A 26,828-nucleotide genomic window follows, 5' to 3' on the forward strand; every position below is an offset into this window, starting at 1 on the left:
GGTACCAATCACGTTAGTGAAGCCTGAGTAACATATACTGTAATCGGCATGGTCATGAATGCATGATCTTCATAAAAAATTATGATAGCCTAAAAAAAAACTGCTTAAAAAAAAAACTGCTTTACAACATTGGGTCTTAAAGGTGCTGTATGTAGTATCACATTAAAATGATCCACTTTTCGGGTTTTGCTATTACCTCTGAAAGCAAGTATTCTTATGTTTATGTGAAGGTGCCGGGTCGGATTTACCGCGAAATCCAGTGACGTCACCTGCATGCGCGGAGCGCTCCCGAGCCTCTCGCCTCGTCTAGCCTACTGATTTTGCACTCAACAGCGACGACACTGCAACTTATGACATGGACTTATGACTTATGCAACTTATGACATGTCTGATAACACTAAGAAACGACCTGCTCCCAGCACAACACAGACTCCAACACAAACTCCACTTATTGATAAAAAAAACCAATAAAACGTTTTTTTCTTTCTGCTGAAGCTCGTATTAAAGGCCAGACGTGAATCGGATGAACTTCGGGTGAAAAAACACGGATCAACATCGGCAGGGCGTTTGAATCATGGAGAGACCTTATCTACAAACCTAGAATGTATACATTTCCTGAAGAAAATGTGAAGTAGTGCTTGCAGTGGCAAAATTCGGCACGGTTGATAGGGTTCCATTCTTATCATGGGACGAGCATGGAGCATTAGTTCAACGTCAAGCTGATAAAAGTAGCCTATTATTGTAACGTTGCAGTGGGAGTTTACCTGAGTTTCTAGCATGTTGTGGGATGCTCTCTCTGGTGTGTTGCGTGACGCGTCTCAGTCTGGCCGGTATTCCACAGTGCTCGCTCATAAATTCGAGCTCGCAAGAGCACGCGCTTGTCAACTTATTGGTTGCAATCTGAAACATCACCGCTAGAGGCCGCTGAAAACTACATACAGCTCCTTTAAGTGGCTTGGAAATGCCACAAAAAAACCTAAAACTGTTTTTTTAAACCTAAAAGCGCCAGGTAAACTCCGAATGACACGACAGACAGCACTTTCCATCAAGTTCTCCGCATCTCCAATAGTGTAAAGGAAAGAGCCACTCGCAAATAATCTTAAAGCTGCCGTCGGCAACATTTTTTTGATCATATTCAGTGTAATCGACACTATAATCCGACAGAACAACATAAATAAGGTGGTTTTAGAAAAAAACCCGAGCTTCTAACTCCACCTGGAGCGTGTTATTTGTTTTCCAAAAATCCAGCGCTCCCGCTTCATCAGGTCCAATCAGCGCAGGGGGGTGTGAGATCTGACTGTCAATCACAGGTCGTGCACACGCCACAGATCCCCCTCACTCGCACATGTTAATATCACATGCACACGCCACGCCTGAAGTTCGCCTGGAGATTGCATGAAGCGTGATGGCGTAGAGAAAATCTACTAACAAGCTTCCAATTCCTCGGTTATTGCTATCTATGGCTAGATTAGCCAGGGCAGCCTACCTCCGAGTCCATGGTGTTGATAGATGCTGAAGAGACGGACGCGTTCACAGAAAATCAGGTACACACGCACAGTGACGCACTGACGAGCACGACCTCGATGGGAGGGTGCTCGCTGGTAGTGGGGAGGGGCATGAGAGTTGTAAACATTCAAAATTTTGGCTAATCGACCCAATCTGCCAGACTTGCCGACGGCAGCTTTAAGGCAATGCAAACAGTTTGTGCTGTTGTTAAAGCCCGACTCCGACAAGTCGAAAATAAGTGTGCGTTTCCAACAAATGAATCATGTAAACGACAATCTCACCAGTCACGAGAAAAAATATATATCTCAGAAAGTGCACTATTGTAACGCAAAATCTCAGTTCTTCGTACCTCAGGGCCCGTTCTTCGTACGTCGCTAACTCAGTTAGCTGGATTTGATTATTGGCGATTTGGCATGATCTGGGATTGTTTGGTTCTTCGACGCTCATCCTGGACTTGCTGTCATAGCAACAGGTGCGCAAGCTTATTTCATGTTAACAGGATTAGATCCCGGCTTCATAAGCGCTGGACTTCCCGTATCAGCTCCGCTTATGAAGCCGCAGTCTAATCCTGTTAACATGAAATAAGCCTGCTCCCGAGCAGGTTTAAGCTTGCGCACCTGGGGCCCGTTCTTCGTACGTCGCTAACTCAGTTAGCTGGATTTGATTATTGGCGATTTGGCATGATCTGGGATTGTTTGGTTCTTCGACGCTCCTCCTGGACTTGCTGTCATAGCAACAGGTGCGCAAGCTTATTTCATGTTAACAGGATTAGATCCCGGCTTCATAAGCGGAGCTGATACTGTACCAGCCATTTGGATTATAGACATACTTAATTTAATGCAGCAACAAATTATTTACAGTGTAGCAAGATGATTTAAAACTCATTTACCTGTAATTAAGGTGTTGCTGTTACTGGTCCCTGGCTTTAGGTCTAAAGGCCTATTTATACTTCTGCGTCGAACTTACGCCGTAGCTACGTCGTAGGCTGTGCTTAGCGCGCGTACCCTTTGGCGTACCCTGATGCGCACCTCTCCAAAAATGTAACAACGCGTCAATTCTACGCGGACGCAAGCGCTGTGATTGGTCTGCTAGAACCCCTCCCTCGGGTTTCACATGGTCCCTCTGCATGAGTAATTGCGCGTCAACGCGGACAACGACGCAGAAGTATAAATTAAAACCAACGCGTTGCCTACAGCGTAGAGGCTCCGGCGTAGGTCCGACGCAGAAGTATAAATAGGCCTTAAGGAAGAGCTGCCCCCAGGAATGCCCTCCACAATGGGTCGGTTCTCATTTAGCCCAAGGGCCAGCTCTTCTGCCGGGGTATAACGTGGGGGTGCAGGACCACCACCTGTTTTTTTCTGCTCCGCCTTTTCCTTGGTTGCAGATAACCATAAACAGACAAACAGACACATCATTTAAAATGTCTTTGCTAAAAGAGACTAATCAGTAGAAGTAGAAAAGATTACCAGTTTGAAGAATATTCTTGTACTTCACTTTTACTTGTTCCCATGTTCTAGTGGGTCCTGAGGTGGCTCTGACATTAAGCAATTATGAAATTATTAAAATACAAGAATATATACTGTAATAAGTGATATAACCATAACATGGAACACTTACGCATTTAATTTGTCTGTTACTTTTTGCCAGCCCTCTCGAGTCCTGGCTTTTGCACACTTTGATTCCCAGTGTTCCCTGGCGTTTTAATTATATTTTTCAAACTCTGCATACCCTTCCAGTAAAAATTCCTGCTCTGCTGCGTTGAAAAACTGAGCGCGCTCTTTGGCCATGGTGAGCAGCCAATAGCAGCGTTGCTGATCAATGTTTCTACTATCGATACATATCCCCTTTTAAACCAGAGCGTGAACGCGCAATTATCTCACTAACTCAATCCAGCTATACTAATCATATCCGGCAGGTGTGTTCGAAGAACCAAATTAGTCAGATCATGATTAGCACGATGATATCATCTTGGATGTCTCGTTTGATCTCAGATGTTTTAAGCAACGTACGAAGAACGGGCCCCAGTTGCTATGACAGCAAGTCCAGGATGAGCGTCGAAGACCCAAACAATCAAATCCAGCTAACTGAGTTCTTCGACGCTCATCCTGGACTTGCTGTCATAGCAACTGGGGCCCGTTCTTCGTACGTTGCTTGAAACATCCAAGATCAAATTATGAGACATCCAAGGTGATATCATCGGCCTAATCATGATCTGACTAATTCGTTTCTTCGAACACACCTGCCAGTTATGATTAGTAGAGCTGGATTGAGTTATCTGAGATAACTGCGCGTTCATGCGCTGGTTTAAAAGGGGATATGTATCGATAGTAGAAACATTGATCAGCAACGCTGCTATTGGCTGCTCACCATGGCCAAAGAGCGCGCACAGTTTTTCTCCGCAGCAGAGCAAGAGTTATTGAAGGTTATGCAGAATATGAAACCTTAATTAAAACGCCAGGGAACCAGGAGAGAGGGCTGGCAAAAAGTAGCAGACAAATGAAATGCGTAAGTGTTCCATGTTATGGTTATATCACTTATTACAGTGTATATTCTTGTATTTTAATCATTTCATAATTGCTTAATGTCAGAGCCACCTCAGGACCCACTAGAACAGTGTTCTTCAACCCTGCTCCTGGAGGACCCCCAACACTGCACGTTTTCTTTGTCTCCCTAATCAAACACACCTGATTCAACTCATCAGCTCATTAACCCATGTGATAATGAGTTGATGAATTGAATCCGGTGTGTTTGATTAGGGAGACAAAGAAAACCAGCAGTGTTGGGGGTCCTCCGGGAGCAGGGTTGAAGAACACTGCACTAGAACATGGGAACAAGTAAAAGGGAAGTACAAGAATATTCTTCAAAATGGTAATCTTTTCTACTTCTACTGTTCTTTGTCTCTTTTACAAAAGAAAAGCACCGTTAAATGTGTTTGTCTGTTTATAACAGCAACCAAGAAAAAGGCTGAGCTGAAAAAAAACAAACAGGTGGTGGTCCTGCTCCCTCACATTATACCACATTATACCCCAGCAGTAGAGCTGGCCCTGGGGTTAAATGTGAACCGACCCATTGTGGAGGGCATCCCTGGGGGCAGCTCTTCCTCAGACCAACAGCCAGGAACCAGTAGCAGCAACACCTTCATTACTGGTAAATGAGCTTTAAATGATCTTGCTACACTGTAAAATATATCTTTTTTTTTTGCCGCATTAAATTAAGTAGGCCTATATAATCCAAATGGCTGGTACAGTAATTTCAGCTGTTAAATATTGAGTAGTGATCAATTGCTTTGACTTGTGAAGGTGAAAACTGCTGAACTTAATGTAAGAATATTTTGCCATGAGTTACTGATCACATTTGTTCATATAGTGTAGTTCATTGTAATGCCATTGTGTTTCCTCTTTTGTGCAGTTTTACATAATACACCAACACTTGTACCTGTTCCCAAGAAAGTAGTGGCTGAAATATGTGCAGTAAGTGGACTTTTTCTAACTTTACATCAAAATGGAAGAAAGTGCAACACTTTGTAATGCCCATTTGTTTCCATTGCACAGGACAGTGAAGAAACCCTCTCAGATGACTGTCCTTTGGAGGAAGTACTTGTAAGTGCATAAATAACTTTACTTCATTTATAGTAACTTGTGTACATATTATTTCTGACTGCAATATGAGTTGCAGGAGGAAAGGCCTACTGCACAAAGTGATACAGAGGTGGGCAGTGTAGTAACCTACTTGTACTTTTTATTTTTGTTGCATGAGGCTTGTGTTGACAGTTCTTTTTTATTTTTTTATTCTTTTTATCCAAACATGGCACAGGGTGATATCCGTATATAAACGGAATCTACAACAGAAAATTTAGTATTTTGACCTGAAAAAACAGAAAAATGAAGGGGAGAAATAGAACTTGACACCTTAAAGAAGAAAAAACTGGCACTAGAGATTGAGTTGCTTCAAAAGGAACTTCAGAGTAAGTGCTAAATACACTATTTCACACAGAGTACTATTGCTGACCTTGGATAACAATATATCTTATTGCAGGCAAAAGATGACCATCATTGGCTTTTCTTGACAAAGAATAATTGAAATAAAACTCAAGGAACTAAGCATGTTGTCTTGTCTTCTATTCATTTAATGAAGGTTTTTGTTTTAAAAAAAAAAAAAAAAAATGGTGTTCCACAATTCTGTCCCGTGCAGCTCTGCCACTAGGTTGGTCCAAGTGCACTGGCTGGAGGTCATCATCAGGCTGCACCTCCACCACAGGGGTCCTCTCCTTTCTGATGGTGGCACTATTGTGGAGTATGGCACATGCAACAATAATGTCACAGGCCCTGTCAGGTGCAACCCTCAGACACTGAAATCTTTCCTTTAGTTGCCCAAAGGTCATTTCAATGCGTGCCCTTGTCCTGGCTAGAGCTGCATTGAAACGGGTTTGTGGTCCGGGGTTTGGGTCAGGGAATGGCGTCATGAAATACTGCCTGCAGGTATAGCCCCTGTCACCAAGCAGGATCCCGTCGTAAGCACCTGGAAAAATGCAGTTTTGTTAGGCTCAGAATAAATGTATGTAATACAGTGAGCTTGATATTAAATATTTCCTTACCACGTTCAAATAATGTGCATAAATGTGACTCTCTGAAAATCCTGGAGTCATGCACAGAACCAGGCCATTTTGCTTCCACATTTGTGATGTAGGACATGGAGTCACACACCATCTAAGATATTTTTAATCAGTCAACTGCTTACTTTTTGATTACATTACTTTTTGTATTATTTGATATATTCTGGACTCGCTTCTCCAAGGTAAATGGTGAATTGTTTGATGTCAGGCTGCATGCTCAGAAAGCGGCAGTGGATTGTGCAGCGTGAGACCACCTTCAGCGACAGGTTCTTGTCGTAAAAACGGACAAGACATGGCTGCGAAAGACTTCCCGTATCACCTCCGCTTATAAAGCCGGGATCTAATCCTGTTAACATGAAATAAGCCTGCTCCCGAGCAGGTTTAAGCTTGGGCACCTGTTGCTATGACAGCAAGTCCAGGATGAGCGTCGAAGAACCAAACAATCCAAGATCATGCCAAATCTCCAACAATCAAATCCAGCTAACTGAGTTAGCGACGTACGAAGAACGGGCCCCTGGGGCCTGTTTCAGAAAGGAGGTTCAACTGAGTTGGCTTACCCTGAGATGGGAAACTCTTGAGTTTTCGGTTACAGAACAGCGGAAATTAGTTAGTTCAATCAACTCTGAGTTGACTGACTCTGAGTTAAGCGCGTGCACCACCACTATAAAAAGCCATTATCAATGGAGTGCAGATATTATGAGTCACCATGGTAACAGCGCCAGACAAAAAGAGGTCTGCATATTTCTCACCAGCTTCTGCAAGCGTAAGAAGACATATTATTATTTTTTAAATATCGGCTGCAGCAGCGAAGGACAACTAGAGTTAGCTAGGGAGAAAATAGTTGCTCGAGTCAATGCGTATGTTTACATTTTAATTAGTTATACAGTGTTGGGTGTAATTAATTACCAAGTCATCTAAATACTGTCATTTAATTAAAGGGATTACTCTTAATTCTTCTGTAATTTGAAGTAAAATCTGATGTAATTGCATTAGACTATAGAACAATTCTGTATATTTAACATACATTTTTAAAAGGTATATTTTTTATGTAACCTTCTCCCTCTACACACTTTGGTCAATTCAAGAATAATCCATGCAATTGTATATTGTTTATTTGAAAGCATTAAAAGTGCAGTTTCTTGTCTCTCCTTGTATTGTTCAAGTGGTTGAGGTTGATATGGGATTTATTAATAAGTAGACCAATACTTTCTAAAGATAGTCATTATTACATGAATCTAATTACACGGTTGAAGATGTCATTTGTAGTTAGTAATTAATAACTATTTTAGAGTAACTTACCCAACTGTTATAATATCAGAGGTGAAACTGGAAGAACAGTATGTTATTCAACCTAATTTTAATTTTCATGGGTGCAATCCTGCAGGTATTAAAAGAACATGGCAGCAGCTGAAAATTAAATATAAGAACATAATTCAATCAGGTAAGGTTTGAGCATATCATGGGTGTAGGCTACCTGAATTTACAAATATTTGACATATTAAATAACTAAATAGCATCCCAGTGTCTAGCAGTGCAGCAGCATTTTTGGCTGGGGGAATTCCTGGAGGGACTTCAGAGCCAGTCACTCCCGAAGATCCAAGGGCCTTCATAAAATGTAAGAGGTTTACATATGTGTTATTTCTTATATAGGCTATTTTTGATATTTCCATTTATTTTACTTTGGGTTGGGTTTTTTGTTGGTCCCAACAGATTCCGATGGTAATATCTGTCTTTTGGAGCCTCCTGTCCCAACAAAACCTGCAGGCAGTTGTAAGTAGCCTACTCAATACACCAGAAATTATGACAAATAGTGTTATAAAGTGTACTCATCTTCACAGGACGATGGGGATAATGTTATGTGTCACATCAAACAATCTACACATTCAGATTTTTTCACATTTTTATGTGGAGTAGAATCTAAGTTTAAAGCTAAGTATAAATGGGTAGTCTTATCTCTCCCCCCGCCCCCAAAGTGGAAGAACAGCAGGAGGACGGTCCATCAACTTCTGTTGCACAGATGAACAGAGTTCAGTGATTTTCAGTAAATGCCACAGTTTAATTCTGTAGAATTTGTTTAGAACTACATTATGTTACTCTAATCTACTACTGTATATTCAGTTGCCAGTTAAGGAGTTAATAGACTTCATCTTATTTAAAAAATTGAAAAAAAAAAAAAAAACAGTAAAAATAGCAATATTGTATTTATTAATTAAAGATTAATTTTATTAATAAAAATGTACTGAAAGAATGAATGAGGTGTTTAAACACCACTTCCTCTTTAAAAAAGGGGAGGAGACCGAAAAAAACTCTGGGTTTACCGAAGAAAACCTGCTCCCGGCCAGGTTAGGTTCACAGAGTAAGTTACCATGGTAACTGACTCTGAGTATAAGTTACCTCTCTTTCAGAAACGGGCTTGACTTACTCTGCTTTCTCAGGTTTAACATACCTCCCATCAGGGCCGCGGGAAGTGGGGGTGCTGCAGAATTGTAAATGCAACGCATATATTTGTTCATTAAAATGTATAATTTTTTAGCATTTAGTCATTTATTTGTAATAAACACTTTAAGTGGGCTATTTAAAAATTGTTATTTATATGTTAAATTATCTTTTTAAAACATAAGCGCAGAGTGTTACGTAATATTGTGTGTGTGTGTGTGTGTGTGTGTGTGTGTGTGTGTGTGTGTGTCGAAAGAATTTGCCGCAGCTGCTCAAAAAAAAAAAAAAAAAAAAAAAAATGTCAAAAACCCCACTGTCAGTGTTTTGTAAGGAACAGGCAAATAGGCCTATGTAAAATATAGCAGGAGACATTTTAATTGTTTACTAATAAAACAGTTATTTTTTATGTCAGTGTCGGCTAGACAGATGAAGTTGACGACTCGCGATCTTCGCAGCGCCAGTGAGAAATGCACATTTCATACGAATTACATAAGCAGCGCAGTCTGTTTTCTTTCGTTTTGAATTGTTCTGCTTAAAAGTAGACATTTCAAGCTATCTATATGTCTCAGGTCTGTGAGGCAATAGGCTACCTTATAGGCCTACGCTGAGTTTCATTTATGAGACGAGCTCCAGGTTCGCCAGCGCCTCCGTATCCTGATTATTTATTTTCTAATAGCCTATATTTAGGCTACTTCTTATTAAATCCTGACAATTTGTTGATGAAACATCGATTAAAATTAAGATACAATTAATACAAAACGAAATTAAATTTAAAGACAGGCTTTGTGCTTTCAGTTTGAGGTCTCTGTGAAAGTTTTAAAACATTATTTTAGTGCCGCTTTAGAGCGCTCACGTCCGTAACGGAGAACTGTCTGTAACATTTTTTTTTTTTTTTTTTGTGAAATAAATTTCTAAAAAAATGCGACTTAGTCCAGTGCGACTTAGGCTATAGATGTTTTTTTCTTCCCCGTGGCGCATTTTGTGACTGATATGCGACTCCGGAGCAATGAAAATAAAAGGGACTCCGGAATAAAAGCAGAATCAATAAAAGTAAAAAATGTGATGTGCAGTCAGGTTTGAGTGTGTGCGCGTTTTTTGAGGAGTTTTATAGTCTTGATATTGTTTCTTATTCAAAAGTGGTGACGCGACGCGACTGATTTATTATGAGTGTTGGAAACAGTTCTGCTGCCTAATATATTTGATGAATAAAAGGTTAAAAAGAACTGCATTTATTAAAAAATATATATAATTTCTAATAATATAAATCTTCTTTACTATCACTTTTTTTAAAATCAATTTAACACATCCTTGCTGAATAAAAGTATTGATTTATTTAAAAAAATAAATAAAAAAATACTGACCTCAAATTACTGACCAGTAGTGTATATTGTTGTTACAAAAGATTTCTATTTTTTAAAAAATTGCTTTTTTCAATTTTTTTTTCAATTTTTTTTTTACATTTTTATTCATCAAAGTATCCTAAAAAAAGTATCACAGGTTATGAAAACATATTAAGCAGCAGAACTGTTTCCAACTTTGATAATGAATCATCATATTAGAATTATTTCTAAAGGATCATGTGATAGACTGGAGTAATGATCCTGAAAATTCAGCTTTGCATCACAGAAATAAATGATCATTTAAACCAATTATTTTAAATTGTAAAAATATATCACAATATTACTTTTTTTTCTGTATTTTTGATCAAATAAATGCAGGCTTGATGAGCAGAGGAAACTTCTTTCAAAAACATTAAAAATACTAATACTTATACTTGCCCTGTAATACATGTATTCTTTGTTTTAGATGTTATTAACTTAAATTCTTATGAATAATAAAAAATGTTGTAATGTCTATTTGTTATTTATGGCCTGTACGCCTCATTATTGATCTGAGCTTCTACATCTTGAATTCGAATAACATTCGATAAAACATAATTGCTGGATTATTTTGACTATAATAAATAAGCAGATGAAACATAGTAGGCCTATACACTGTTTATCACAGATTACTTTGGACCAAAGTTACCATATTATAATTAATTATTATATAGTTCTATTCATTCATTTTATTTAAATTAGCACTGGTTAAAATGTATAAAGCATGAACAAGATATGAAACAATATTTATTAATAATACACAGTTTAAATATCACAAATATCAAATTGTATTTTCATTTGCGTCCTATGCTGGCTAATTACGATGTTTAACCTGTTATCATAATGAAATTCATGCATTTATTTATTTGTCATTTAAACTGATGCAAACAGGGAAAGAGAGTAGAAAACACTTATTATCCTGTCGCCCCCTCTAGTGGACAGCATTAAGTATTACGGCCTTCATTGCTCAGATAACTCAAGTCGATGGATTTTTTGGGAAAGTCTGACCAGTTAGAAGCAAGTTAGACCAGTCTGAGGGTCTGAGCTGAGTTTGGTGAAGCATCAAAGTTCTAGGCGGAGTCAATTTCTCATAATAATAATAACAATTAATCCCAAACCTGGTAATTTTGTCAGTATTTAATTTACGTTCACTGATTCTGGCTTCTCTCTTTTCTGTCTCTTTCTTTTCATGTGAACTGAGTAGGCTACACATGCTTAAATTCAAAAAATATAAACTTTATTTCTATTCAAAATTATTTATAGCCCATAGGCTATATGTCACACACGCCTACCTGCCTTTTGATGTAAATAAAAGACTAGAGTGGTAAATGTTACGGACATATTATCATGGTACAGTTCAGCCTATTATTGATTTTTATTTCCACTTCCCTTTTATCCAAAGAGACGGAACTATTTGCACTGTATTTATCAATGGGAAATATGCTAATATAATCTGTCATATACTGTGGCTCACATTAATGGGGTTGCTTGCAAGTCGCAGCAGCACGAATTACGTGACCAGCAACATATTTCTAAATCAAATAGTGTGTGTAGTTAACAGTGAGTGGTGGTTTCAGACATTATTTCATTAAAGGGCATTTGTCAGTGCCGCACTCGTAGCCTACTGACTCTTATTCTGCCTGACAGAAAGAAAAGCTCACAGCTTACTGAAGGCGGAGCGGTTTGACCAATCAGATGAAAGGGGCGTTTCAGCGCCGCCCACGTGTGCAAATGAAATATGGAACCCATAAACCGACTTGTAAACGAAAAATGAAAAATCTAGCCAAAATCTAGCCAAAAAAACGAATAAACGAGCTGGTTTTCATTTCTCCTTATTCCATTCTAAACAGGAAATGAAATGATCAAAAAGTGCACGGACCCTATGACTTAGCACGACGGTGTAATAAGTTTATATACACTAGATGTCGCCTTGGCTACGGCAGTTTGGAATATTCTGGGCTCATCTGATTTTTTTGTACATAGCATAACCTACTTTGTTATGATTTTAGTATCATAATGATTAATAAATGCACGCACAATTATCATGAACTTGATTTGAACAAATGCCTATCAACTTGTGTGTGCAAAATTCAGAATTAAATGAATGTGCAGCAATTTGTACAAATAGAGAGTCTGTAGGCCTATACTGTTGTAGCCATTAAATAAGCGCATTTATTTTCATATTTGTTCAAATGTTATAATGTTATTTTTTTTCCCCATGTATGTTGATTTATGAAAAGTGAACAGCACGAGTAAAAGTGAATTTCGTTTTGTATAAATTGTATCTTAATTTTAATACATTTTTCATCAGCCTGTATTTAATAAATAAGATCAATAAGATTTAATAAATAATAATAAAAAAATGATAATCTTGCATTGCACGTTAACTGGAGCGCATCTCATCCTAACTTAACGAAACTCATTGTATGCCTCACACACACAGACATGAGAAATACATCAAATACACAAAGCTTGAAATGTCTTTAAACGAAATAATTCAAAACGAAAAGAAAAAGGCTACTCTCTGATTATGTAATCCATTATGTGCATTTCTCTCTATAGGCGCGTTCACTATACGGCGATCGTCAACTTCATCTTTGCAGCCGAGTCGACACTGTCAGAAAACACTAGATTATTAATAAAAATCAATGCACGCGTCACCGGATTTCCAAATGCACATCTTGCTTGTTGCACCCACACATATTATGTCGAAATAACGAGATATTATGTTGAAATAACATTATTAATAATAATACATATTTTATAATATTTGATTGAATGCTGAATGTTGTTCAGTTAATAAAATGAAAACTTTAATTGTGATCATTAAAATAATTGAATATGAAATATTTAGTGGCCAAGTTTTGCTAATTAATTAATTTATATATGTAAGGCATTCGTTCCAATCAACTGCCGCAGCCAAGGCCACGTCTAGTGTATATATCTATGACTTGGCACTTCTGGGTAAAGATGCGATCAGTCAAATGAAATCCAATAAACGTATAAATAAATATTCCAAATGAAAAAGCGATGGGAAATGTCGTCCAATTTTCTAATACTATTATTTGATGACAACAATACATTTGTAAAAGAAAATCCAGCCATTTCTGTTTTTTTAAAGAAAAAAACCAAGCTGCACCCTTTTTTAAATGTCATCTTTCATTCCGAAAGAGAATAATGAACGGGATTATTATGATGTGCAGATTGTAAATCTTAAAAAATGATTGAATGATTTTCTTGTGTCATTATGATGAAGAAACAAGTCGAAAAAAAAAAAAAAAAGTCGAAAAAAACCATTTGTGGAAGGCATCCGATGAGTGTCAACCCGGCCAGATCAGCAAGTGCATCAAGGCAACCACGATTAGCCGGTGCACCAGCCAGCAAAGTGATTCAATGGTTCATAGGTGTAGCTCGCAGCCTCATCGCCCTACCCTCCACATCCTAAAGAGTGTACAGGCTGTTATTTATATAGGGCAGATAAGACCTGTGTTTCTCTTCGACGGTAACTGTAAATTGAATTGAAGCTGCGATTTTTGAAGTTGTATATACTCGCGCGGGCAAATACAGATGTGTTAAACACGATAAGAACACAAATTCTACCTTTATTCGTTAATACAGTCGGTATTTCCCACAATGATTCTGCTTTGCTATTGGCCACGTCACGATCAGTAAGCGCTGCTATTGGTGGTCACGATTATTAAGTACGAAAATGAAAATTCTGTCAGTAATTCCTCACCCTCATGTTGTTCCAACCCCTTCGTTCATCTTCGGAACACAAATTAAGATATTTTTGATTAAATGACTAAATTGGACTATATTAAGGATGTGTTTAATGAACTTTTCTGGGCCAGCAAGTTTCAAACCCTTAGAAGCCTGAAGAAGTCTCGTTCCGAACACATCGCGATATTTGGCATCAGTTCACGTGTGTCAGATGTTGGTAAGTAGTAAATACGCTGTCCGAATAATGTGTGATATATAATGTATTTTCTGTTTGTCGATATTAATCAGATTAGCTCACGTTCAGTCACGGCATTATATCTGTCATCTCCACTGAGGCTTTGCGTTTTATTGCTTTCTAATTCAAAACAGGGTGATTAAGTTACACTGCCTGTGAGCATAGGCCTAAAGACCTTAAATCAGTTAATCATATTCATATCAGATTAAAAGTAGTACAATTAGTTCCAAAGTTGTATTTGTAGTAGAAGCACAGTACAAACAACACTTACCATGCTTTTACCACATTAACATTAGTTTTACTGTGGTAAGTGTAGTAAAAAGACAGTAATCACAAAACTTACCATGCTTTTACCACACTGTATTGGGAGTTTTAATGTGATACTTATTGTAAATGCACATTAACCACAACGCTTACCATGCTTTTACCACAGGAATGATGTAAAACAACATAATGATATTTTATTTTCTCTTTTTTCAGCTGAAAAGACCAAAAGGACCTTTCGGACTATTATTGTTTGAGGACAAGTAAACGGAGGAGACCGACAGCTGCAAAGGCAAATATTCGCAATGGTATATACATGTGTTGGTTCGAACCCTAAATCAAACATTTTATCAAGCATTTGTTGTTTCTTAAACCTTTTCTCGCAAAACCCATAGCCCAATCAGTACGAAGATAGTCTGAAAGTCTTAATAATTCACAAGATTTAACAAGTTGTCAAATTCGTATACGATACTCGTACATATTTGTATACTCGTACACACACTGTCAGAAAGTTGATATTAATTGCATTGTATTGATTACAATTAGTGATGCACCGATGTGAAAATTGAGGCCGATACCGATAACCGATATTAATATTGCTGTTATGGCCGATACCGATATTTGCCGATGTCGATATCTCTGTATAGAAAACAAATTTGAATGATTATCAAATAAAGAGCTATTTTCCAAAACACTTTTTTTTTACTTTAGAAATGACTGATATTGGGCACCTTTACCTGTGTGCAAAATATGTCACATACGACACACATGCATTATACTGCATTGCATATACAGTAATGTGTGCTGGTCAACTTGTCTAAAATTAAGAAACCCTTAGAAAACAGTAAAAAAAACCACACAAAAAACAGGAACATTGTGTAAAATTAAGATAGGCTACTTTATTTATTATTCCAATATCCAAATATCGAGGGCTTGGAACCAGAGGGGCGTAAGTGGCATTTGACAAACTTTACAGGAGAGCCAAAACAAAATTTTGACCACACTTCAATCAACTGTATTTATTAACCTTCAACCACAACATTGCAACCACATACATACTTATATGAGTAAGTTCTTAAGTGAACATATTATGGAATATTAACACGATGAACATATTCTAAAACCTTGCAAAATCTTGAAAATATGGCAAAAACATCAAATACGCCTTTTTGGCACCAAACATTTCCAATTCGTCTAAAGAAAAATAGGGCGTATCTGCTGATCAATGCAGAAATGATTGGTCAAAACATTGGTTAAAAACACTCTAACTTCATAACTTTTCATTTGATTTAAAATACTGCATACATAGTCATTTCATCATTTCAAACTGTTTAACATTTCATTTCTAACCGTTTAATTTCAATTCTCATTTATGAGTTCACATTCATGTCAAACAGTTTAACATTTAATTTCAAACAGTTTAATTTCTCTTGTTTATTACACATTTCACTTTTTAGTTCACTTTAGTTGAACTAAAAAGTTCACTCACTGCCCACTGTCAGAGTGTTATAGAACTCTGCATAACAGTGAGGAATACTCCCATTGGTGCACAGGGTGAGTAGGTCTTTTTTCTTTAAGGCACTGATCACTGGAGGATTTTCATACAATGAGCTGGGGTGTGTGGTTCTGGTGCCTCTTGTTGCCTGTTGTGCCACCGTCAGTTTTCGGAAGGTTGGGGCGGTGAAATCATACTTGAAGAAGATTGTTTTTGGTTCATCTTTCGTGTAGCGGAACCATTTAATCTTCTGCCAATGAACTGATTGTCCCTCCTCATCTTTTGTTCTGTTTTTGAGTATGTGGTTGGAGAGGGACTTGAAGTCCAGAAAGTCCTTGTGTTCAAGTTCATGTACACTGTATGGGTCGTTCCTTCTTGCCATTCTCACAAGTGTGTAGTAGCCATCAGTAAATAGAAGTATGGGAGTAAATAGAAATGGGAGTAAATAGAAACTTTTCTTCTTGCAGTTTCCACTGCAGCATGCACACTATCACACTCCATGTCTAGTAGCCATCCATGATGGCTACTACACACTTGTGAGAATGGAAAGAAAGAACGACCCATAGTGTACATGAACTTGGACACAAGGACTTTCTGTACTTCAAGTCCCTCTCCAACCACATACTCAAAAACAGAACAAAAGATGAGGAGGGACAATCAGTTCATTGGCAGAAGATTAAATGGTTCCGCTACACGAAAGATGAACCAAAAACAATCTTCTTCAAGTATGATTTCACCGCCCCAACCTTCCGAAAACTGACGGTGGCACAACAGGCAACAAGAGGCACCAGAGGCACCAGAACCACACACCCCAGCTCATTGTATGAAAATCCTCCAGTGATCAGTGCCTTAAAGAAAAAAGACCTACTCACCCTGTGCACCAATGGGAGTATTCCTCACTGTTATGCAGAGTTCTATAACACTCTGACAGTGGGCAGTGAGTGAACTTTTTAGTTCAACTAAAGTGAACTAAAAAGTGAAATGTGTAATAAACAAGAGAAATTAAACTGTGTGAACTTAAATGTTAAACTGTTTGAAATTAAATGTTAAACTGTTTGACATGAATGTGAACTCATAAATGAGAATTGAAATTAAACGGTTAGAAATGATCAAATTAAATGACTATGTATACAGTATTTTAAATAAAATGAAAAGTTATGAAGTTAGAGTGTTTTTAACCAATGTTTTGACCAATCATTTCTGCATTGATCAGCAGATACGCCCTATTTTTCTTTAGAGGAATTGGAAATGTTTGGTGCCAAAAAGGCGTATTTGATGTTTTTGCCATATTTTCAAGATTTTGCAAGGTTTTAGAATATGTTCATCGTGTTAATATTCCATAATATGTTCACTTAAGAACTTACTCATATAAGTATGTATGTGGTTGCAATGTTGTGGTTGAAGGTTAATAAATACAGTTGATTGAAGCGTGGTCAAAATTTTGTTTTGGCTCTCCTGTAAAGTTTGTCAAATGCCACTTGCGCCCCTCTGGTTCCAAACAATGTGTAGGCCATACATGTATTTTTTAGAGCCAGAAGGGCGTAAGTGGACATACGCCCCTCTGGCTCCAAACAATGCTCAAACTTTTGTGTTAGGTCTTTGTTGTTTTGTTGCTTTATTCAATACAAGTTGATTTCTGATGCGTCTTTTTGGCACAACTAGATAGAGCTCATCAAGACCTTTAATTTGATATATAGAACTCATTTTCGCCCAAAATGCCACTTACGCCCCTCTGGTTCCAAGCCCTCGATATGATACTAAAAAATACCACAGGGAAAAGGGCTTCTATTTGTGACGTGCTGTCTTTGCGTTTGAACATTGCACATTTTAAACAGGACACTCATTAACTGAATAAATGTTAGCCAATACAAACATATTTATAGAAAACAGTTGACAATGAATAGACAGGAGTCCAATAATAGCATAACGAATCATTCTTAAAATAATAACAAGTAGCCTAGGCTATAAGACCAATCCGACATGGGCTGTGTTAACAGTAAAACGTCCGTCATTTAACGAATTTTAAAAACACGGATGGATAATACAAAATACTTTCTGATATTTTGACAGAAAAAAAACAAGCAAGAACAAAATTTAAACTTAGCCCGTCAATTTTTCATTTTACAATTATCTTCTCTCTCTGTGTGTGCACGCGTCCGTGTTTGTGAGAGAGAGAGCTCGCGCAGCACTGATACAACGGTAGCCTACTTTTTAATCCACAAGTAACGAACGCGCTAGTTTTCATACAAAATAAATATGTAACATAATTAGGTAGGCTACTTTAGTTATTATTAATACAATAACGTAACACATGAAGGCTATACGTTTCTCAACACTGAGAATGAATCAATAAACGCCTGTTTCTCCACTCGCGCTTATCAGTAATCCACAAATCACACGTGCTGTCACTTTTGAGAAAAATCTAATTCGAACGGGTATCAAATATCAAGCAATATATTCAAATATCTACGAGTCAAAAAACGATCAGTCAAAAATGTGTCATGAAGAGGAAAAAAACATAAGTCGCACTGGACTGCGTTAACAATGTTACGGACGGGACAGTTGACTTGAGCGCTCTGAAAGCGCCACTAAGACTGCTTTAAAACTTTCACAGAGACCTCAAACAGAAAGCACAAAAAGCCTGTCTTTAAATTTAATTTCGTTTTGTATTAATTGTATCTTAATTTTGATAAATGTTTCATCAACCAATTGCCTGGATTGAATTAAATAAGAAGTAAATATAGTAGAAAATATTTAATCAGGACACGGAGGCGAGGGCGCGTGAACCTGGAGCGCGTCTCATCAATGAACCGAAATCTACCTGCCTCACAGACCGGAGACATATATAGAAAGCTTGAAATGTCTATTTTTAAACAGAACAATTCAAAACGAAAGAAAACAGACTGTTCTCTGCTTATGTCATCTGTATGAAATGTGTATTTATCTCAGGCACATTCACTACTGCTAAGATCGAGTCAGCATCGTCAACTTCATCTTCAACTTCACACGTCAAATGTCGGCCTGTTCACATCGGCCATATTTTGACATCGGAACGATACCGATGTGTAAAAAAATGACCATATCGGCCGATATTATATCGGCGGCCGATATATCGTGCACCACTAATTACAATTATTACAAATTGGTCCCCGTCTGTTTATGTTCCAGTGATACATGACGTCTCTCCACACCTCATAACCTACCTCTGTTTGCAGGGGTGGAAAAGCTTATCTTACTTGTCACATGACATCAGATACTCGATTATTTTGTCATAATCAGACCAGTTACACTGCTGATAACTGTCCCGTTTGCATGTAAATCATTTTCACATGATTATTGCTTGCTATTAAAGACGTACTTTTATTCATAGAAATGCCCCCACATATCAGTGAACTTATAATATAAAAATGCTTTTAAAATTTAATTATTCAACACTCTTTACAGAAAAAAATATCCTACAGTTATACATAAACTGACTATTTGCAAGTAATGTATTAAAATTACCTTCCTTTCCGTCTTGCAGGATTACTTGGTCCTTTTTTTTTTTTTAAAGCTCTACAATATCAAACTCAACAGCTCTTTTAAGAGCCAACCCTCACAAGAGCTACTAGTGAGTCGCAGCGAATCTTGCCGGGATCAGCCCTTCCCAGGTAAAGTTTCTAGAATATTGAAATCGGTATTTACTCATCAAATGCTCTCTCCTGAATCGCCGCCGCTAGAGTTCTTACGAGATCAAGAAAATATGATCATATAACAGCGATTTTATCATCACTGCATTGGTTACCTATAAAGTTCCGTATTAATTATAAGGTATTGCTACTGACTTATAAAGCTCTAAACGGCTTAGCTCCAGTCTATTTAACGGATCTTCTATCGCCCCTATAATCCATCGCGCTCTTTAAGATCACTAAATTCAAGGCTTTTGGTCATACCTAGGATATCCAGAACCACCAAAGGAGGGAGAGCATTTTCACATTTGGCTCCAAAACTCTGGAATAGTCTTCCTGATACTGTTCGTTGCTCAGACTCGCTCTCCCAGTTTAAAACTAGATTAAAGTCGCATCTCTTCAGCCAGGCATTCATATAATCCTACAGTTCAAACTACAATCCGGCCTGTAGCTCATAAATGCCAGAGGAGAACTGGCCCCCGACTGAGCCTGGGTTCTCCCAAGGTTTTTTTTCTCCATTAGGTCACCTGATGGAGTTTTAGGACACCATTAGGTCACTTGATGGAGTTTTTCGGTTCCTTGCCACTGTTGCCTTTGCCTTGCTCAGTTGGGGATATTTTGGGGATATTTAATTTAATTTTATCAATCAATAAATTCCTCTTGAAACAAACATTGTTGTATTATTTTAATTTAATACTGTGAAGCTGCTTTGATACAATCTGTATTGTGAAAAGCGCTATACAAATAATAACTTATTTATAACTGTCTTAATTTATGTTTCAAGAACAATAGTAATTGCACATAGAGTAAGTCGAGACTTTCTTGTTTTACAGCAGAGAAGGAAGACCAGTCCTTATATCAACGCAAGCTAATCGAATAAGTCCTTTGTTTCGGGTGAGGAAGGAACATCTGGTGCCCAAAGAAGACAGAAAGCTGCACGAGTCCATTGGTATGTCTTGTATTGAAACAATGCTGTAATATGTAGTACATAATTTGATGTTGACAATTTTACATTGTACAGGTTATCACTTGGTTTTTGACCAAGTGAAGCTCTTGAAACAAGTGACAGGAGAGTATGTAACTTGTCTGGAAAGTATCAGAGTCGCATTTGGCACGCGTGCCTTAGGTTGCCGACCCCTGGTCTAGCCTATAGTCTATGGTACCAATCACGTTAGTGAAGCCTGAGTAACATATACTGTAATCGGCATGGTCATGAATGCATGATCTTCATAAAAAATTATGATAGCCTAAAAAAAAACTGCTTAAAAAAAAAACTGCTTTACAACATTGGGTCTTAAAGGTGCTGTATGTAGTATCACATTAAAATGATCCACTTTTCGGGTTTTGCTATTACCTCTGAAAGCAAGTATTCTTATGTTTATGTGAAGGTGCCGGGTCGGATTTACCGCGAAATCCAGTGACGTCACCTGCATGCGCGGAGCGCTCCCGAGCCTCTCGCCTCGTCTAGCCTATTGATTTTGCACTCAACAGCGACGACACTGCAACTTATGACATGGACTTATGACTTATGCAACTTATGACATGTCTGATAACACTAAGAAACGACCTGCTCCCAGCACAACACAGACTCCAACACAAACTCCACTTATTGATAAAAAAAACCAATAAAACGTTTTTTTCTTTCTGCTGAAGCTCGTATTAAAGGCCAGACGTGAATCGGATGAACTTCGGGTGAAAAAACACGGATCAACATCGGCAGGGCGTTTGAATCATGGAGAGACCTTATCTACAAACCTAGAATGTATACATTTCCTGAAGAAAATGTGAAGTAGTGCTTGCAGTGGCAAAATTCGGCACGGTTGATAGGGTTCCATTCTTATCATGGGACGAGCATGGAGCATTAGTTCAACGTCAAGCTGATAAAAGTAGCCTATTATTGTAACGTTGCAGTGGGAGTTTACCTGAGTTTCTAGCATGTTGTGGGATGCTCTCTCTGGTGTGTTGCGTGACGCGTCTCAGTCTGGCCGGTATTCCACAGTGCTCGCTCATAAATTCGAGCACGCGCAAGAGCACGCGCTTGTCAACTTATTGGTTGCAATCTGAAACATCACCGCTAGAGGCCGCTGAAAACTACATACAGCTCCTTTAAGTGGCTTGGAAATGCCACAAAAAAACCTAAAACAGTTTTTTTAAACCTAAAAGCGCCAGGTAAACTCCGAATGACACGACAGACAGCACTTTCCATCAAGTTCTCCGCATCTCCAATAGTGTAAAGGAAAGAGCCACTCGCAAATAATCTTAAAGCTGCCGTCGGCAACATTTTTTTGATCATATTCAGTGTAATCGACACTATAATCCGACAGAACAACATAAATAAGGTGGTTTTAGAAAAAAACCCGAGCTTCTAACTCCACCTGGAGCGTGTTATTTGTTTTCCAAAAATCCAGCGCTCCCGCTTCATCAGGTCCAATCAGCGCAGGGGGGTGTGAGATCTGACTGTCAATCACAGGTCGTGCACACGCCACAGATCCCCCTCACTCGCACATGTTAATATCACATGCACACGCCACGCCTGAAGTTCGCCTGGAGATTGCATGAAGCGTGATGGCGTAGAGAAAATCTACTAACAAGCTTCCAATTCCTCGGTTATTGCTATCTATGGCTAGATTAGCCAGGGCAGCCTACCTCCGAGTCCATGGTGTTGATAGATGCTGAAGAGACGGACGCGTTCACAGAAAATCAGGTACACACGCACAGTGACGCACTGACGAGCACGACCTCGATGGGAGGGTGCTCGCTGGTAGTGGGGAGGGGCATGAGAGTTGTAAACATTCAAAATTTTGGCTAATCGACCCAATCTGCCAGACTTGCCGACGGCAGCTTTAAGGCAATGCAAACAGTTTGTGCTGTTGTTAAAGCCCGACTCCGACAAGTCGAAAATAAGTGTGCGTTTCCAACAAATGAATCATGTAAACGACAATCTCACCAGTCACGAGAAAAAATATATATCTCAGAAAGTGCACTATTGTAACGCAAAATCTCAGTTCTTCGTACCTCAGGGCCCGTTCTTCGTACGTCGCTAACTCAGTTAGCTGGATTTGATTATTGGCGATTTGGCATGATCTGGGATTGTTTGGTTCTTCGACGCTCATCCTGGACTTGCTGTCATAGCAACAGGTGCGCAAGCTTATTTCATGTTAACAGGATTAGATCCCGGCTTCATAAGCGCTGGACTTCCCGTATCAGCTCCGCTTATGAAGCCGCAGTCTAATCCTGTTAACATGAAATAAGCCTGCTCCCGAGCAGGTTTAAGCTTGCGCACCTGGGGCCCGTTCTTCGTACGTCGCTAACTCAGTTAGCTGGATTTGATTATTGGCGATTTGGCATGATCTGGGATTGTTTGGTTCTTCGACGCTCCTCCTGGACTTGCTGTCATAGCAACAGGTGCGCAAGCTTATTTCATGTTAACAGGATTAGATCCCGGCTTCATAAGCGGAGCTGATACTGTACCAGCCATTTGGATTATAGACATACTTAATTTAATGCAGCAACAAATTATTTACAGTGTAGCAAGATGATTTAAAACTCATTTACCTGTAATTAAGGTGTTGCTGTTACTGGTCCCTGGCTTTAGGTCTAAAGGCCTATTTATACTTCTGCGTCGAACTTACGCCGTAGCTACGTCGTAGGCTGTGCTTAGCGCGCGTACCCTTTGGCGTACCCTGATGCGCACCTCTCCAAAAATGTAACAACGCGTCAATTCTACGCGGACGCAAGCGCTGTGATTGGTCTGCTAGAACCCCTCCCTCGGGTTTCACATGGTCCCTCTGCATGAGTAATTGCGCGTCAACGCGGACAACGACGCAGAAGTATAAATTAAAACCAACGCGTTGCCTACAGCGTAGAGGCTCCGGCGTAGGTCCGACGCAGAAGTATAAATAGGCCTTAAGGAAGAGCTGCCCCCAGGAATGCCCTCCACAATGGGTCGGTTCTCATTTAGCCCAAGGGCCAGCTCTTCTGCCGGGGTATAACGTGGGGGTGCAGGACCACCACCTGTTTTTTTCTGCTCCGCCTTTTCCTTGGTTGCAGATAACCATAAACAGACAAACAGACACATCATTTAAAATGTCTTTGCTAAAAGAGACTAATCAGTAGAAGTAGAAAAGATTACCAGTTTGAAGAATATTCTTGTACTTCACTTTTACTTGTTCCCATGTTCTAGTGGGTCCTGAGGTGGCTCTGACATTAAGCAATTATGAAATTATTAAAATACAAGAATATATACTGTAATAAGTGATATAACCATAACATGGAACACTTACGCATTTAATTTGTCTGTTACTTTTTGCCAGCCCTCTCGAGTCCTGGCTTTTGCACACTTTGATTCCCAGTGTTCCCTGGCGTTTTAATTATATTTTTCAAACTCTGCATACCCTTCCAGTAAAAATTCCTGCTCTGCTGCGTTGAAAAACTGAGCGCGCTCTTTGGCCATGGTGAGCAGCCAATAGCAGCGTTGCTGATCAATGTTTCTACTATCGATACATATCCCCTTTTAAACCAGAGCGTGAACGCGCAATTATCTCACTAACTCAATCCAGCTATACTAATCATATCCGGCAGGTGTGTTCGAAGAACCAAATTAGTCAGATCATGATTAGCACGATGATATCATCTTGGATGTCTCGTTTGATCTCAGATGTTTTAAGCAACGTACGAAGAACGGGCCCCAGTTGCTATGACAGCAAGTCCAGGATGAGCGTCGAAGACCCAAACAATCAAATCCAGCTAACTGAGTTCTTCGACGCTCATCCTGGACTTGCTGTCATAGCAACTGGGGCCCGTTCTTCGTACGTTGCTTGAAACATCCAAGATCAAATTATGAGACATCCAAGGTGATATCATCGGCCTAATCATGATCTGACTAATTCGTTTCTTCGAACACACCTGCCAGTTATGATTAGTAGAGCTGGATTGAGTTATCTGAGATAACTGCGCGTTCATGCGCTGGTTTAAAAGGGGATATGTATCGATAGTAGAAACATTGATCAGCAACGCTGCTATTGGCTGCTCACCATGGCCAAAGAGCGCGCACAGTTTTTCTCCGCAGCAGAGCAAGAGTTATTGAAGGTTATGCAGAATATGAAACCTTAATTAAAACGCCAGGGAACCAGGAGAGAGGGCTGGCAAAAAGTAGCAGACAAATGAAATGCGTAAGTGTTCCATGTTATGGTTATATCACTTATTACAGTGTATATTCTTGTATTTTAATCATTTCATAATTGCTTAATGTCAGAGCCACCTCAGGACCCACTAGAACAGTGTTCTTCAACCCTGCTCCTGGAGGACCCCCAACACTGCACGTTTTCTTTGTCTCCCTAATCAAACACACCTGATTCAACTCATCAGCTCATTAACCCATGTGATAATGAGTTGATGAATTGAATCCGGTGTGTTTGATTAGGGAGACAAAGAAAACCAGCAGTGTTGGGGGTCCTCCGGGAGCAGGGTTGAAGAACACTGCACTAGAACATGGGAACAAGTAAAAGGGAAGTACAAGAATATTCTTCAAAATGGTAATCTTTTCTACTTCTACTGTTCTTTGTCTCTTTTACAAAAGAAAAGCACCGTTAAATGTGTTTGTCTGTTTATAACAGCAACCAAGAAAAAGGCTGAGCTGAAAAAAAACAAACAGGTGGTGGTCCTGCTCCCTCACATTATACCACATTATACCCCAGCAGTAGAGCTGGCCCTGGGGTTAAATGTGAACCGACCCATTGTGGAGGGCATCCCTGGGGGCAGCTCTTCCTCAGACCAACAGCCAGGAACCAGTAGCAGCAACACCTTCATTACTGGTAAATGAGCTTTAAATGATCTTGCTACACTGTAAAATATATCTTTTTTTTTTGCCGCATTAAATTAAGTAGGCCTATATAATCCAAATGGCTGGTACAGTAATTTCAGCTGTTAAATATTGAGTAGTGATCAATTGCTTTGACTTGTGAAGGTGAAAACTGCTGAACTTAATGTAAGAATATTTTGCCATGAGTTACTGATCACATTTGTTCATATAGTGTAGTTCATTGTAATGCCATTGTGTTTCCTCTTTTGTGCAGTTTTACATAATACACCAACACTTGTACCTGTTCCCAAGAAAGTAGTGGCTGAAATATGTGCAGTAAGTGGACTTTTTCTAACTTTACATCAAAAGGGAAGAAAGTGCAACACTTTGTAATGCCCATTTGTTTCCATTGCACAGGACAGTGAAGAAACCCTCTCAGATGACTGTCCTTTGGAGGAAGTACTTGTAAGTGCATAAATAACTTTACTTCATTTATAGTAACTTGTGTACATATTATTTCTGACTGCAATATGAGTTGCAGGAGGAAAGGCCTACTGCACAAAGTGATACAGAGGTGGGCAGTGTAGTAACCTACTTGTACTTTTTATTTTTGTTGCATGAGGCTTGTGTTGACAGTTCTTTTTTATTTTTTTATTCTTTTTATCCAAACATGGCACAGGGTGATATCCGTATATAAACGGAATCTACAACAGAAAATTTAGTATTTTGACCTGAAAAAACAGAAAAATGAAGGGGAGAAATAGAACTTGACACCTTAAAGAAGAAAAAACTGGCACTAGAGATTGAGTTGCTTCAAAAGGAACTTCAGAGTAAGTGCTAAATACACTATTTCACACAGAGTACTATTGCTGACCTTGGATAACAATATATCTTATTGCAGGCAAAAGATGACCATCATTGGCTTTTCTTGACAAAGAATAATTGAAATAAAACTCAAGGAACTAAGCATGTTGTCTTGTCTTCTATTCATTTAATGAAGGTTTTTGTTTAAAAAAAAAAAAAAAAAAATGGTGTTCCACAATTCTGTCCCGTGCAGCTCTGCCACTAGGTTGGTCCAAGTGCACTGGCTGGAGGTCATCATCAGGCTGCACCTCCACCACAGGGGTCCTCTCCTTTCTGATGGTGGCACTATTGTGGAGTATGGCACATGCAACAATAATGTCACAGGCCCTGTTAGGTGCAACCCTCAGACACTGAAATCTTTCCTTTAGTTGCCCAAAGGTCATTTCAATGCGTGCCCTTGTCCTGGCTAGAGCTGCATTGAAACGGGTTTGTGGTCCGGGGTTTGGGTCAGGGAATGGCGTCATGAAATACTGCCTGCAGGTATAGCCCCTGTCACCAAGCAGGATCCCGTCGTAAGCACCTGGAAAAATGCAGTTTTGTTAGGCTCAGAATAAATGTATGTAATACAGTGAGCTTGATATTAAATATTTCCTTACCACGTTCAAATAATGTGCATAAATGTGACTCTCTGAAAATCCTGGAGTCATGCACAGAACCAGGCCATTTTGCTTCCACATTTGTGATGTAGGACATGGAGTCACACACCATCTAAGATATTTTTAATCAGTCAACTGCATACTTTTTGATTACATTACTTTTTGTATTATTTGATATATTCTGGACTCGCTTCTCCAAGGTAAATGGTGAATTGTTTGATGTCAGGCTGCATGCTCAGAAAGCGGCAGTGGA

The sequence above is a fragment of the Leuciscus leuciscus genome, assembly GCF_965113295.1.
Source record: "Leuciscus leuciscus genome assembly, contig: SUPER_2_unloc_1, whole genome shotgun sequence".
Lineage (NCBI taxonomy): Eukaryota > Metazoa > Chordata > Actinopteri > Cypriniformes > Leuciscidae > Leuciscus > Leuciscus leuciscus.